The sequence below is a fragment of the Chelonia mydas genome, chromosome 18 (assembly GCF_015237465.2).
Source record: "Chelonia mydas isolate rCheMyd1 chromosome 18, rCheMyd1.pri.v2, whole genome shotgun sequence".
Lineage (NCBI taxonomy): Eukaryota > Metazoa > Chordata > Testudines > Cheloniidae > Chelonia > Chelonia mydas.
In genome coordinates, this window is record NC_051258.2 from 19,127,684 (window position 1) to 19,142,659 (window position 14,976).

At 39.6% G+C, this 14,976-nt stretch overlaps 1 protein-coding gene across 5 annotated transcripts in view; it reads left to right on the forward strand.

Annotated features, from left to right (window-relative positions):
- The window catches only part of PRDM16 (PR/SET domain 16), a 458,571-nt gene that overhangs the window by 178,223 nt on the left and 265,372 nt on the right, over positions 1-14,976 (forward strand). The window lies entirely within an intron of this gene.

A 14,976-nucleotide genomic window follows, 5' to 3' on the forward strand; every position in this document is an offset into this window, starting at 1 on the left:
CAGAACTGAAAAAGGAAATTTTTTCGAAAAAGGAAAACAGTATTATCCTTAAAACTTATCTGCCTCTCTGCTTGACTGTTGAGTTTATCCGTAGAACCTTCTCCAACCTCTCCACCTTTCCTATCTGAAAATATCCCTCACCAGCACTGCTCAATCTTACGCTGGGGAGAATTATTTCAGAATTTTATATTAGCTGGACCATAAATTAGCAGTTTCGGAGAAATGTTATTTAACATGTTGTTGTTAAAAGTCTGTAGGAAGGTTGAGCTTTTTTTTAATCCAGAGCCTTGACTGTTTGGAAAACAAGACTACATTTTCAGTTCCATGATGCTCAGCAATGTTAAAACACCTGAAATTCTATTAACCTCAGTGCTTTAGAGAACCCCAGGGAAAACACTTTCTAGCAAGATTTCCAGTACTTTTTGGTTTTGGTCAAGTTAGAAACTGGATAATACAAGAGCTGCCTTTCTTCTGGTATTTCTCTTTCCTATCCTGGCTGATATTCAAGGAAAATACATGTTGCAGTTACTTTAGTTTTGTTCACGTGCAATTCCAAAATCTTAGAAAACCTGTGCTGGTTTTAATAAGCTCATACCTACAGTCAGAACCACTGAGTAGTATATCTCTTGAAAAAGAAATCTATCGATCAATCTGTCTATCCTTATCCTCATCCTAACAACGATCCTCATATCTGAAACAATGCACTTTATAACAATGAGGACACCTCTTATTCTGTCATCTGCAGAGCTGGGTGAATAGAGGTGACAGTTTTTCACAATAAGAAAAGGAGGACTTGTGGCACCTTAGAGACTAACAAATTTATTTGAGTATAAGCTTTCGTGAGCTACAGCGCACTTCATGGGATGCATGCAGTGGAAAATACAGTGGGGAGATTTTATATACACAGAGAACATGAAACAATGGGTGTTACCATACACACTGTAACCAGAGTGATCAGGTAAGGTGAGCTATTACCAGCAGGAGAGTGGGGGACGGGGGACCTTTTGTAGTGATAATCAAGGTGGGCCATTTCCAGCAGTTGACAAGAACGTGTGAGGAAGCGGGGGGGTGAGGGGGGCGGGGAATAAACATATTTGCAAACTAAATACCATACTTTAGTTCACAATGTCTGTGAAACCACTGTTGATTTTTTTTTACAAATGTTTTCACACATGGAATTCTATGTGTATGAATGTTCCCAAACAAAATGAACAATATGTACAATTCAAAACTGTTTTTGTAGGAAATGAAATTTGTCTTGTAACTGAATGGATTTTGCTTGAGACAAAAAATGGAAATGCCATAAAGTGACCAATCATAAATAGCAATTAAAAAAAACCTCCAAGAATGATTGGCAAAGGCACAAATAGGCCATACATTTTTGTCCAAACTCATAAACATCAGACTTTTCATAAACCGAAAAATGGTCACATTTCATTTAAAATATGTTTGGGCTCAGCTCCGGTTATATTTACATTCCCCAAAATTCATTGACCCTTTAGATGTTACCATCAGATTCCACAAAGCCCCGATAAATGTGTCCAGCTGCAGTTGATGTCTTTGTCTACTTTTTTTAAAATGTCCAAAGTGCAGAAGAAAAGCAAAAAAGACACACACACACACACACACACAAACAAATCTCAACTAGTGATTGCCTTCCTCCATGGTAGAAAGTTCCTGAAGTGCTAGAAACGGGGCTTGGTTGAATGATGAATGACGGAGTCAGGGTTCCCTATTTCTCTCTCTCTCTCTCTCTCTCTCTCTCTTTTAAAGAAAAGGAAAGAAAGAAAGAAAAGTATACTCACAGCTAAACTTTCCTGGATGTGTAATGGAAGTGCCTCATAGGTTCATCCTGGAGTTAGCTCCTTCTGTTGTGAAGTTGTAGTGTATAGAATGTTTGGTCAATATCACGTCCAAAATATGCTTTTGGAAAAGACTCTCCTCTCCCCCCCCATTAAAGCTCTGGAAATATTTGGTCATCTCAGGGAGGATGTGGGTCCAGGGAAGCTTTGGGATCACATGAAATACTGTTCACACAGATTAAATATTCTTCTGAGCAACATGGTAACACCATGTGGAACAAAAGAAAATATTCCTCAAGGAGCATTACAAGTAAATGGTTCTCAGGCTAAGAAATGGGAGTGACTGTGAATGGAAGTAAATCTTGTTTTTCCAAACCTGATACATATAGAATTGGTCTTTGAGCATGTGTGTCCTCCTTAGAATAATCAGGGGTTAAATATGGTGCCATCTCTTTGACTCACAAGTGCTGGAATTGGAGGGAGTTTGAACACTGGAGCAGAGTGCTTTCTTTTCCTCCTGTAACCTTGAGGTAACTTTGTTCCTGTCTGCTGTATTCTTCTGATAGAAGTCTCTGTTTACTTTCATATTTTTAAGTAATGTTCCATATCTCCATTACTCACTGAATGCAAGGCCTGGCACAAGCCATTTCTATTATCTGCCATATATGTTGACTCTGTGATACTATTTATTTTTGTGGTGTACATGAGAGAACTTTCTCTCTCTATGGTGCTCCTCACATTTCTGTGGCATTCCTTTGTTCCCTGACCTGCCAGCTACTTTTCATGCAAGAAAGCTAGCAATATTTGTCCTAAATCTAACGTCCTCAAACAGTCTTAGACCCACTCTGACATTATCTGTTTTGACCTTGGTTTCCTTGTGAGTTCAAATACCAATCGCCTGTTTTTTGTGCTCCTTCTCCTTTCAGTTCGTGTCATTTTCAAGTCAGTGATAAGCAGTTTTTAATAATAGTTTTAACTGCTTTTTTGAAATCTACTTTTAGTCACTAAAGAATCTTCCATGTGTTACATCTAAGCAACCTGTCTGGAGGCCTTTGATGTCTGAATTGGAATACATCTAAAAGTAGTGCTTCTGCCACTTTATTTGTTGAGCGAGTTTACATTTTTATTGCTATTTCATTTGAGTAGAAGGCTGGAAAAACCTGAAAAGACATTTCCTGTGCTGTCTCACCTCGTAGCCCTTGTACTAAAGAATCATCAGTACTTAGACCAAGTAAGTGTTTCCATCCTCTGGCAATGAAAGTCATTACATAGGAAGCTGGACGCAATAAAAGAATGATCAGTAAATTTTTGGTAATACTTCAAAATTTTAAGGAGATTCTATATCCCAGTGCTGCTTATTGCAGTAATAATGATCAGTGATTGTAATGTTGGTAATGTACTATGAGAAATGTTCATAAAGATCCTAGTGCTAATTGTGTGTTAGCTATTTCCACACCACTAAATACTCAACTGTAGTTCAACCTTGTTTTTATTTTTTTACACTACTTCTGTGTAACCTGTGGTTTCAATCTTCCTTGATTTGTAATGCTGGAAAGTGGAATCCTTTCACAGGATTATTTACTTACTGACAGCTACACGGTCTATGAATACTACAGTTCAATTCGCTGTTCCACATGATGTGCCTTTCACTAGTGTTTTTATTTAATGAAAGATAATTATTCTTAGTTTCATATTTTCTTGCAGAATAAGTGGACATAATTTCATTCCCAATAGCTGAAATTTCTAAACTAAAAATTAGTAACATTACAAAAAATCCTGAATACTTTTTTTGTTAAAGTCCTGTTAGAACCACTTTCTGTTCCCTTGATGGTTTTGTATTCATGCCCAAAATATACTTCATAATGGGAGGTGTTAAAGCAATCTTTGACTAATATGAATGAAGAAAGCCACTGGAACTTATAATAACTATGAGGGATCAAGATCTCTGGGGCGGGGGGGGGTCATCTTGTTTGAACTTTGGTTGCTGTAATGCTCACTAGCACCACCTTTGGGTACTGGTTCAGTACTAAATGTAGCCAACATTTTTCACCATAATTTCTAATTTTGACAACAGTGGAAAAGAGTCACATTCTTTTTGCCATATATAGACCAGTTCTATTCAGATGTCTTCCATTATGGTTTTAGTAGTATCTGAGTACCAAGACTAATCTGGAAAATTCAGAAAGGGCTTTTGGCTTAGATTTTGCACATCCCAAAAATGTGAGTTTCACCAGATCTTGCAATGTGGTTGACCCCATCTCTAATTGTCCAGGAATTGCCCCCAATCATTGTAAGTAAATATAGGGGTACTGTAATGTTGGAGGTCATTACTGTACAATATTGTGAGGTTTGGGGTTTTTTAATAGAAAGCAACGCAGTAATGCTACAGATCCAAACACTGCCCAGATTTTCAGAAAATGTGACTCTGCTTCTGTACTTTGTAGCTCAGGTCCATTTGTATTTTCTTTAAGGAACAAACCCTTTTGGTCTGGGGAACCAGTGAGAACAGGCTTTCTTGTAAATATGGACCAATCCATTCTGGTCAGGATGGAATTACTGCAAGAGCCTCTTTCTGTTTCTAGGCCTGGATGAGGCGAGGCATGTGAAAATTAAAGCAAAACAAAAAAAGCTAATTGAACTTCTTCAAACTTCAGAATAGGCTCAGGCGGTCCTGTTTGAGGCAGGGGTCAACTCTAATTTCATCAGAACAGCTTCACCCATGCCTGGTGCTGATGCAAAATATCTAGCTCCAGGAGGCAAAAGAAGAATGCCATATGCCTAAACTTTCAGCTTACTCATTATTTCCCTTAATAGCCTAAAACATCACGCAGGGAATACAGAAGGCTGGGTCTGACCTTGAAAGAGAAAAAAGATGCATTTTGCTTATTACAGACATTCTTCCCTTTAGTGAGACAGGAAGGTTCAGGTTTGCACTATGTGAATATCTCCCATTTTATCTGCTTCATTTCTTTAACCACATTGTTTCTTTATACATTTTTTCTCAAATATTTGCTTTCTGGACTGTGTTTTTAAGCATATGCTTTAATTCAAACCACACCTGTTATTCTGGTTTTTTTTTTTTAACATGGCATGGCAGTGAATGATTCACTCTCATTTCATAAGAATAAATGAGATGTGTCGACCTGATTATCCCTCCTCCCTCAAGGAGATGATTCAATAAATGCTCCTACAGTTCGGTGTGTGCTCTGCCTGTACTCTCTGAAACAATCATTCCTGGAAACCACCACACTGTTAGTTCGTCTGTTTATTTATTTTTTTTAAAAGAGGATGCAACCCAAATTAAAAGCCCTTGATTCTTTCGTGTGATGTGATTGCATTTCAGCATGCTCTGCTCTCCTGATCCTTTGCCTGCTGACACAGAATGTACCAGTCACAGTACCCCAAATAAATCATACCATGTTTTCACTTTATTGCCCCTGGGGCCTAAAAAACCCCCCCACCACAATGAATACGATCATTTGTTGAGTAAATAATGACATTTATCATAGTGCTGTTTATTTTACTAATTAAGAGATGGCTGGGACTGACATCCTGCAGGGAAATATAGCAACCGAACGCTGGGGAACTTGGGAGCAGTGCTCCAAAATGCCATTAGGTGAGTTTTCATCACCGAATAAATACAACTAATAAAACAGAATTATTAGTCCCTTTATTCCAACTTGTATTTTAAGAGTGACAATCCATTGAGCCATAGAAGGAGACTTCTTGCACCTGTCCTATAAGCCTCAGAGAGGCAAAATCAGGCCATTAGTTCCATGTTTAAGGGTGGTTATAGAAACCATCCTACTGAAGAAAAATAGTTGTGCGGATAACTTAAGAGCAAGCATTTCAAGATACAGCAAGCGTTCCTTGCCTGGACGCTCCAGAATCCCATCTGGGCCAAGTGTAAATGCTGGTGGTTGCTGAATGTCTGAGACACTTTACGTTGTCAGTTACACATAACAGCGCAACCTCATTCCTCCCCGCAGGAGAGACTGTTTAAGCAGTGTGTGTGTGTGTGGTTTTTTGTTTTGTTTTGCCTTTAAGAAATTGCGACGCGCACACACTGAGGGAAAATGTGCTTCAGAGAACTGGCTCTGGGACCTGTGGGGAGAGTCATGTCTCCTCAGGGCTTAAACAAAATTAAGTCAAATAAGAAAAGAATCTGAGCAGATCTCAGAAAGCGATGGTCTCTGGATTGGTTCTCGCCGGGAGGAACACCGAACCCAGCTTAAGAATCGGATCCAAAGTCCATTGGAGTCTCTGAGAGTCTTTAGGGGATCAGGCCCTAAAAGAATTTATATTCCCCACAACCTGCGGGGCAAACAGTTTCATTCGAGTAAAAGCCAACCAAAATCCTTGACCCTAAACTGAACTGACACGGAACCGCCAAATTTGTTTTGGAATTCAGATTCAGAATGCAAAGTGGGGGTGCTAAAACATGAGAGATCCTATCCCGGCTGTGTTGCTAGCTCAGCCTTACTAGGAAGGCACCAAAATAGATATCTCCAAAGACAGCTTGCATTCATCGCCTCCTTTCTAGCCCAGAGCGACTTGGAGAAGCATCTGAGCCCTTCAGCTATATGCAACCGAACCAGAGAATCTGTTTGCCCCAACTCTTACTAATGCACATTCTGATTATTTTTAGACTGAAAGGATATGATACTATTTCCTTGTAGCTTTTCTTTCTACATCTTCTGATTCACTCATTTCCCCCAACCTCTCCCTGTCCCTCTGGCTTGAGAGTAGAGTTAGTATAGTAACCATTACTTCTCTGGAGGCAGGAGTTTATGAATCATTCCTTCAGAGCCACATCTAGTGCTTTTGCAGGGGATAAGGCAGTCTTAGGGGCTGCCAAAGAACAGGGCACACAGCCCTCCCAGAGATGGAGCGTGGTACTTTTACAATATGTGTATTTTTTCACACAGGGCTCCTTCGCAGTTCCAGAAGTTTTGTTTTGACGGCATAATTCTGCAAAAGCAACAGTCTGCAGGGCACTGTTTAAATGGTAAACAGGACAATAGGTCATTATGGGGGCTTCCTATGTATAGCTATATTTTCTAGTAGCTGTTAACAGCTATTAAAGCATCATTGTTACTAACCTGGTAGTTAAACTTTGTGCCTAAATGATTCTCATGGGTTGCAAACCTGGATGTAGACGTTTGCAGTCAGCTGAAATTTGGCAAACGAAGTGTGAATTTTTACAAACGAGCCTGTTGGGGAAAAAAACATCTATTGAACTTCTTCTTTTGACTTTTTTTTAATGTGTGTGATTTTTGGGGCCCTTGAAAGTTGCTGCCCTGATGAGTCCCGGAGACTGAGTCATTTTCCCACAGAACAGGTACAGTACAGGCACCGACAGTGCCAGTGTCTCCCACAACACATTGCCCAAACTCTGTCTTGGAGTGATCGTTTCTTGGGCTGAGTGGATGATGCAGCCACCAGGCCCTTTCAGTTGTTGGTTTCTCTGCTGTGAGTGGCATTAAGAAAATATGTCATGCTTTCCTGACAGCATCTTAATACTGGGTTCTGGTCCAGAAATCACAGAGTGGAAAAACATTTATCTGAAATGTCAGAACTTCAGAAAAGTTTTGGAATTGGGTTCTAAAATTTGACTGACCCCAGGAAGGGAGGGTTCTTGTGTCATCAAAGGGAAATTACCCCTCTCTAGCTATGTCAAGGGCTTTTTTCGTTTAACCAAATTTTAACAGTAGTCAAAGGTGAAAAATATATCAAAACAGTGCAAAGTGAAACCATATAAATCAGTGCCACTGACTGATGCTTCACCAACACCATGACATCAGGGTTAGAAGAGGGAGTCTTTTTTAGCCCAGGAATGCCAAGAAATCCTGCACTATCTTAGGCACTGCTCTGAAACATGGGTATATAAGGAATTAAGGGGAAAAAAGAGACAGAGGCAATGACTAAGAATACCTCCCTGATATTTCTCCTTTATTTCCTTAAGGGGTAATAACTCATGAGTGATCCGGCAGAGGGCACTTTCTTTAAATAGAACATTCTGATTCACAAGCAGAAAAAGGAAATAAATATTTTCTTTTCGTCTTTGAGAGACATACATGAATACCAGCTTCTGAAACAGTATTTTATCATCCACATATTTTAAAAAAGAGAGAGAGAGAACCAAGAATAGCTCACTTGTGACCACAGGACTTGAAAAATAGCCGTTTCATTGTCAGAAGCCTTGCAGGGTACAGGACACTATTTCTTCCTCTGGAATGTTAACCTTCATATAATTCCAGGCTTTATTTTTTTTTTTCTTCTTCCAGAAAGTTCTGGCTGATGGAGCAGTAGAACACAGTAGCCTTTTGTAAGGGAAATGATCAATAGGTTAGAATTAAATCAAAATGTTACTTGGAAGGCACCATTCTTTATCCTATCTCATCTATGGTTCCAAAGTACAGAAGCATCACTAGGTGACTTGCAATAAGTCATCCTCTGTGCAGAATTTAGTGGTTGCACTATGAAAGGATTCATTTAATTATTTTCTTTAGGTTCTCTCTGTGTAGCTCATCCCCAGCTCCTGGGTTTCAGTGTTGGGTCAGACTCAGAATCTCCAGTGAAAGTTGTTTGCATACTTTGTTCAGCTTTGCGTCAAAGTTAGAGAAAGCTGCCAAATTTCAAAGCCCCATACATAACATGATTTTCTTGCAAAATCATTAATCGGCCTAGAATTAGACTCTAAAGGTTTGTGACCTTAGCGAACCTCTGGGTGAACTTGAGCTGAGTTTTGAGTTTGTAATGAAACCTGAAATAGATTTCAGATTGGGTTGCCAACACCTAGCGCTACTCTATCTTATGGGAATGGGACAAGATGTTAACAGACAACGGTAGATGTTTCAAAATGACATTTTTAATATTAGATAAATTACTTGAAAGCTATTTTTATATTTGAAAGTTTCATATTTAAAGAGACAGGTGGTTTCTGTGCTTTTTTTCATGAGGTGGTTTGGCAACTCCCATTCCAGCTGCAAATGCAGAGGGGTACAAAAGTTTCCAGTCTGAGCCTATCTGGAGCCTTTCAGATTTTGGAGAAGATCAGGATACCAAATTCCTGGCTCAGGAATATATACGTTTACTTGCTCATCCTCGTTGTTGTTGTTTGTTTAATTCCAACAAAGTGCAAGGTCCTGTACAGTAAGGAAAATGAGACAATCCCTGCCCTGAAGAATTTACCATTTTGAAAGAGAGAAACAAAGAAAGACAGGCTTTACTGGGAATGCCTGAGGAAGGAATAATGGGGGGATACATTGTTTTGGGCTGGTTAGTTGGCTTATGGGCATTGCTGAAGGAAGCGAGTCTTCGGGAGACTGGTAAGCAGGATGGTAGCTTTGCCAAACAGAGTTGGGAGGCCATTACCATGCATAGGGTGGGTTTGATGATTTAGTTCCGGCACTACCTCTCTCACAAACCACATCCCTTTTTTTTTTCCTCTCTAAATCATGCATCCTGTCAGCCACTGTGCCCAGCCATCCCTGTAAAATATCCACCGTGGCTCATTTGTGCATCTCTCTTCATTTCCTGCTTCTCAGTGGCCTCTCTGAAAGTAAACAGATAACAGGATCATTTTAGACGCTGGGCTAAGTGGAAGCTGGTTAGCTTAATCAGGTTCCAGCCTGGTAAGAGTACGCTGTGACCATTTAATGTGTTTGCATTGATCAAAGACATGCACATTCAAGTGGGATGTGTAAATAAAGGAGAGGCATCTCTCTCCGAAGGAAAGTCAATTTGTGTACACATCAGAAGGCACAGAACGGGAGAGTGGTTAGTCAGAACTTGCCATCCCTTATTGTTTTGGCTTCAGAAGTCTACGAATGTATTTTAAAAAATATCCCTTGCACTGAGGAGTATTCTCACCCAAATGTTCTATCTTATCTACTGCTGTTAGCTGGGCCTACCTGACCCTGCCTTGACAAGACATTGCTAATTCTAAAATAAATCTCCAGTAGGTCTCTCAAGTGATGACATGTATGATAAATAACACCACAGCACACTGACCCTTGAGAAATACCATTGTATTTAATCTGTTTTATAACTTTTATGATATAGAAACCACTGTATTCCAACCAGTTTGTCCTGGGATTTGCAGTTTATTCAGAAGAGGTAATTGGGTATTTTGCTCCTTTTTATCTGATTATCTGGCAGTTATGTTCCTTCATTTTGAGAGAATGCTTGGGCAAATCATTGGTTTAATTGTACATCGTATTGTGTCATCCCTGTTCAGTCATGTTCAGAAATGCCTACAATTCCCCCACCACCACTACCTCCCATTTCCCATTTAGATCTTACTAAAGTCCATTCTACCTTATCAGCACAGTAATTTCATGAACAGAGCTAGGATTTCTGCCATTTAGGCCCCGGCCATTGTCTGTCGCAGCTGCAGTCAAGATAAACCCTCACCCAGAACAAAGTTGGAATGACCTTTTACAAGCAGAATCTGCCTTGTTTCCCTCCAGACTAATTTATCAGCCTTCATTTCAGCCTAGTCTCTCAGCAGAGGCCTGAAAGAACATTACAGAGAGCATGAATGAACAGGGGGATTAAGATGCTTGGCTAGTCCCTCTTTTTCATCAGACACCTTCTGGATTTACTGAGATGTAAGCTGTAAATGACCATAAGTGGTGAACTGCCTTAAACTTGGGGAGGGGAGAAAAGAAACCAACCAAATGTTTGGGAGAAGAGGAGTGAAGTAGGGAAGAGGCTAAGCCTCCTGCCTTGAAATCAGAAAGTGGTAGGTCTGAGTGATAGCTGAGTTCTGCCCCTTTTTGCTGGCCCTCTTGTTTCGGGTCCCTACTGATAGAGCACTCCGTCGTCGCTGAGAGAGAAAAGGGGTTGTGCAGAATTTAGTGTTCTACCTACTGCAACAGGCCTACAGCTGTTTCAGAGAATTCTAAGCCACAGGAGGCTTCTGCAATTTTAGGCTGAACTTGTTTCCCAAAATAAATCGATTACTTAGAAGCTCTGACGTGTACCCAAAATCGTCCCGTGTAGCAACCCCAGGCTACTATTTACTCACCTTCACCCAATAAACAGGGTTTTAAAAATAACAATATTGGAAGCTTATCTTTACTATTGGCAGGAGTTAATTGTCTTGTTTATTTCTAACTCAGTGAATTTAGCAATGGTGAGAAGTGTCAAAAGGGCAGAGCTAAAAGAAGTCCCCTTTATCTTCACAGCAGGCACAACAGAGGCAGCTACCCCAACCTGGAGGTGCTATTGTGAGGTGGGGAGAAGGCATTTGTCTCTTTGGGAAAATAATGGGAAAATATAACCAAAAATAATTTTGGAGGAAGATTCTGTCTGTGCAGCACAGGGAGCTGCCGTTATTTTACTGGAATCAGCTAAGCTATCATCAGTACGATAGGACATCAGTCTTAGATCTTTCTTTTGTTAGTGCTTATATCTTTTGGCTTCCTTGCTCTTTTTATGTAATAAAAAAGAGGTTATTTTTGTTTAATAGCTTTCAAATCCACTACTGCTAAAGCAGGAGTTTCTGTGTGTTGGGAGGGAAAAAAAATCTTTATCCATAAAAGTTGCATCAGTGTGCTGGATTACTTTAATTGAGTTGTCTTGAAAGCTTTTGGAAGGGAAGAATTAAATACAGGCCATTGGCTTAAACTTTATTGGCCGTGGCTGTAGTTGTTATGTGTGTATTGTCTGCCATCCGGGTACATAGCACGAACAAGACATAAGGGAGGTACGGTCCCTGCCTGAAGGAGTTTGCCGTTTTAATTAGTTACACAGTAAGTATCAGGTGCACCGTATATTGGAAAGATCAGATAATGGGTAACTCTCCATAGGTACAGACGTGTACAGTTTTAGTGGAGAGAGAAGATTTAGACTCTGATTGCTGGGCTTTAGCCTCCTGTTTTAATGAAGGAGAAGGTACAAGGCAAAAGATGGAGTTCTAATTGTGAGGGCCTGCCCAGAAGGAAATCTGAAGATTTGTTGAAAAAGAATGCTAGAAGGCCCATTTGGGACATACGCTGTGTGTTTGCACACAGTGATAGGTGATGGACAAATCTCGAAAGGTGGTATGGGGTTGGATAAGGAGCCACATTTCTGAAAGTTTATCTAAGGCTATGATCAGCCCAACCTACAAAATTGAGCTGGAAACCTCTCAAGGAAAGCTGTGGCAGAGAGATTTCCAGTTCTTCCCACTACCATTCAGACCAGAAAATAACATCCTGATAACGGCCCTTGAGCCACAATCGGCCTGGGAAATAGAATGGCACGTGACAATTAAAAATAAGAGTAACCAAACCTTCATAAACCTCAGAGATTCTGATTTGGGTCAAGATTTGGGTGAAGGTTCAGTCCTTTTTTTGTTTTTGTTTGAATTATCTGTTCCACTTCACATGTTCACAATATACATGTTCCCTTGCAGTTATTTCGCTAGTTATCTGGAAATGCCAGGGTTTTTACGGTTAATGTGCTTTATTTCCCCTCAGACCTGGGCTGGACTTTAACTCAAGTTGTATTATATCTCATTAGGAAATGTCCACAGTGCAAACTCACTACACTGTTCTCAAGCTTATAACCTGCTCTCCTCTTTAACATTAAGACAAAAAAGGTTTGTGCATCTCTTGAATACCAACTGGACCATTGCTTCAGACAATGATTTAGAGAGACTGTAGGAAGTTAAGGATCTTTTGCTATTCACAAGTGCTTAGATCATCACGAAACTGAATTTCAATACTGCAGGAGAAAAAAAGACTGCCTTTTTCTGGAGTGTTGTTGAAGCAAAATGCAGATACTCTAAACAGGACAGGTTATCTTTGGCTGTGGTCCAATTTCCTGGGAAACGGGCAGAGAGGAGCTTAACTTTTCACAGTCCACTGCACTTGTACTTAGGTTTTAATAAGTTTTATAAAAGAATGTCAAGAAGTGCAGATTCTAGTCAGGCTGCAAGCTCCTTGGGGCAGAGATAATGTTGTTTTCTGTGATTTGTACACTGCTAAGCAAATTGTCATCATGGAACAAATAACAGGCAATAATAACAATACTAACTGAAACATAAAGAAGTTGGTCTTCCCATTCCACTCCCACTTACACACCAATTGACCAACTTAGTGGTCTCCCAGTATTTCTGTTGTAAGTCCTATTTTCCAAGTTTTCATGGTTTTAAAAGGATTCATAGGAGCCAGAAATTCACCATGCAGGTTCTCATCCTACAAGCAGTAGTTTGTTACCATGTTTGATAGCAATCAGTTAGCAAATTTCAGATTTAGAGATGTGAGCTAATGTAATGCAATTTATGAGACAATATGGGTTAGGGTTTCATTCTTTATTCTTCTCCATATAGTGCTGTGATTCTAATCTAGTGTAATTGACACACCCAAGAGACAGAAGAAAGGTGTAAGATAAAGAGGTATGGGGGAGAGAAAGGATACCTAATAATACCTTCTTAGCTATCTTATTTGCTTTTTCTACTACTGTCTTTGCTTCTGGTCCCCAGCATGCAATTTACACCAACTCATGATACTCCCCAAGACACACAACAACTTGGATCTGCTTCCTGATGTTGATGTGAAACTTACATTATCTTAAACATCACTTCTGAATGAGGGGCTGTTTGTTTGAAACTTGAAAATATATGTGTATTTTTTCCTCACCACCATTGATATGGCTGATAAACTCTAAATACAGGTGAAAGATTAAGGGACTTCATTTTATAGAGAGAAAATAAATGTCTACCTGTATCTACAATTTACTAGAAATTATAATTGGCAAGACTTGGGGTATAGTTGAACTCAGGATGCGAATGATAAAATAGTGATACTATACCTTTTAATTTATTACCTGTATTATCCACTCGCTACGTTTTCCACCCTGTTCTCTCTCCTTCATGAGCTGTGTTTTCACTAGACTGGCATTTTCCTACTCTGATGAATTAACTGTCAATTGAAGTTAGTGAGATAAATCAAAACAAATGGACACAGTACTCCATATTGACTTTCTCACTGCCTGATTCTGAAAACCATTTTCTGAAAACGGTGCTGCTATTATGCTCACTTAGTTCTAAGCAAATTTACAAGAAAGGAGGAACTGTGGGGATGCAGGTGTTTAATAGCCACCAATTACATTTTCATTACCTTTATTTTGCCTTTGATTTTTATAAACAATACAGATTATTCACATGGAAACAAGACACTGATATTGCATAAGAAAAGTTCATTTTCTGTCTATTCAGAATGCTCAAGGACTTAGAAAATGCCTAACTGAAAATTGAAGACTTTTAAAATTCGGGCCCTAGTGTACACTTGAAAAGGTTCGCTGGTATAGCTGTACCGGCAAAGTGTTCTAGTGTAGATGCAGCTTATACCGAAGAATAATGCGCGCCTTTTTTGCAACTGCATCACCTGGGTGACTCATATTTAATTTGTGATACTATAACCCCCAGATCTTTTTTTAGCAGTAATATCACCTAGCTAGTTATTCCCCATTTTGTAGTTGTGCATTTGATTTTTCCTTTCTAAGTGTGTGTAGTACTTTGCATTTACCCTTATCTAATATGGTCTTGTTGGTTTAGACCAATTCTCCAGTTTATCAAGGTCGTTTTGAATTCTAATCCTCTCCTACAAATTGCAAGCAACCCCGTCCATGATGGTGTCATTATCCAAGTTATTAATGAAAATATTGAATAGTACCAGACCCAGGACCAAACCCCCAAGGAACCCCAATAGATGTAGCCCCCCAGTTTGACAGAAAACCATTAATAACTAGTCTTTGAATATGGTCTTTCAGCCAGTTCTGCTATCCACTTTAATAGTTTTACCCAGACCACATTTCCCTAGTTTGCATTGGTAGAGTCTATAGGCTGAGTATATCTCTAAATTAGTGACTATAGATGAAGTTCTGCTGTGCAACTAGACTGGGAGAGGGCCTAGAATAATGTTGTCAAACTAACTTCCTTTCAGATTACTCTCAGATTAACCCTGGAGCTCAAATAATTTACCATGTTTCCTGTATCTTTAAGCAGAGAGCCTGTGTGGTCTAGCAGATTGGCCTGGGATCTGGGGTCTATGAACCACTAAATTCTAATCTTGGCTTTGCATTTGTTTGCTGAGTCACCTTGTGCAAGTCATTTAACCTCCCTGCCTCAGTTTCCCTATGTATAAAACGAGGATAGTTACTTGTCTAATAAGTCCCAAGG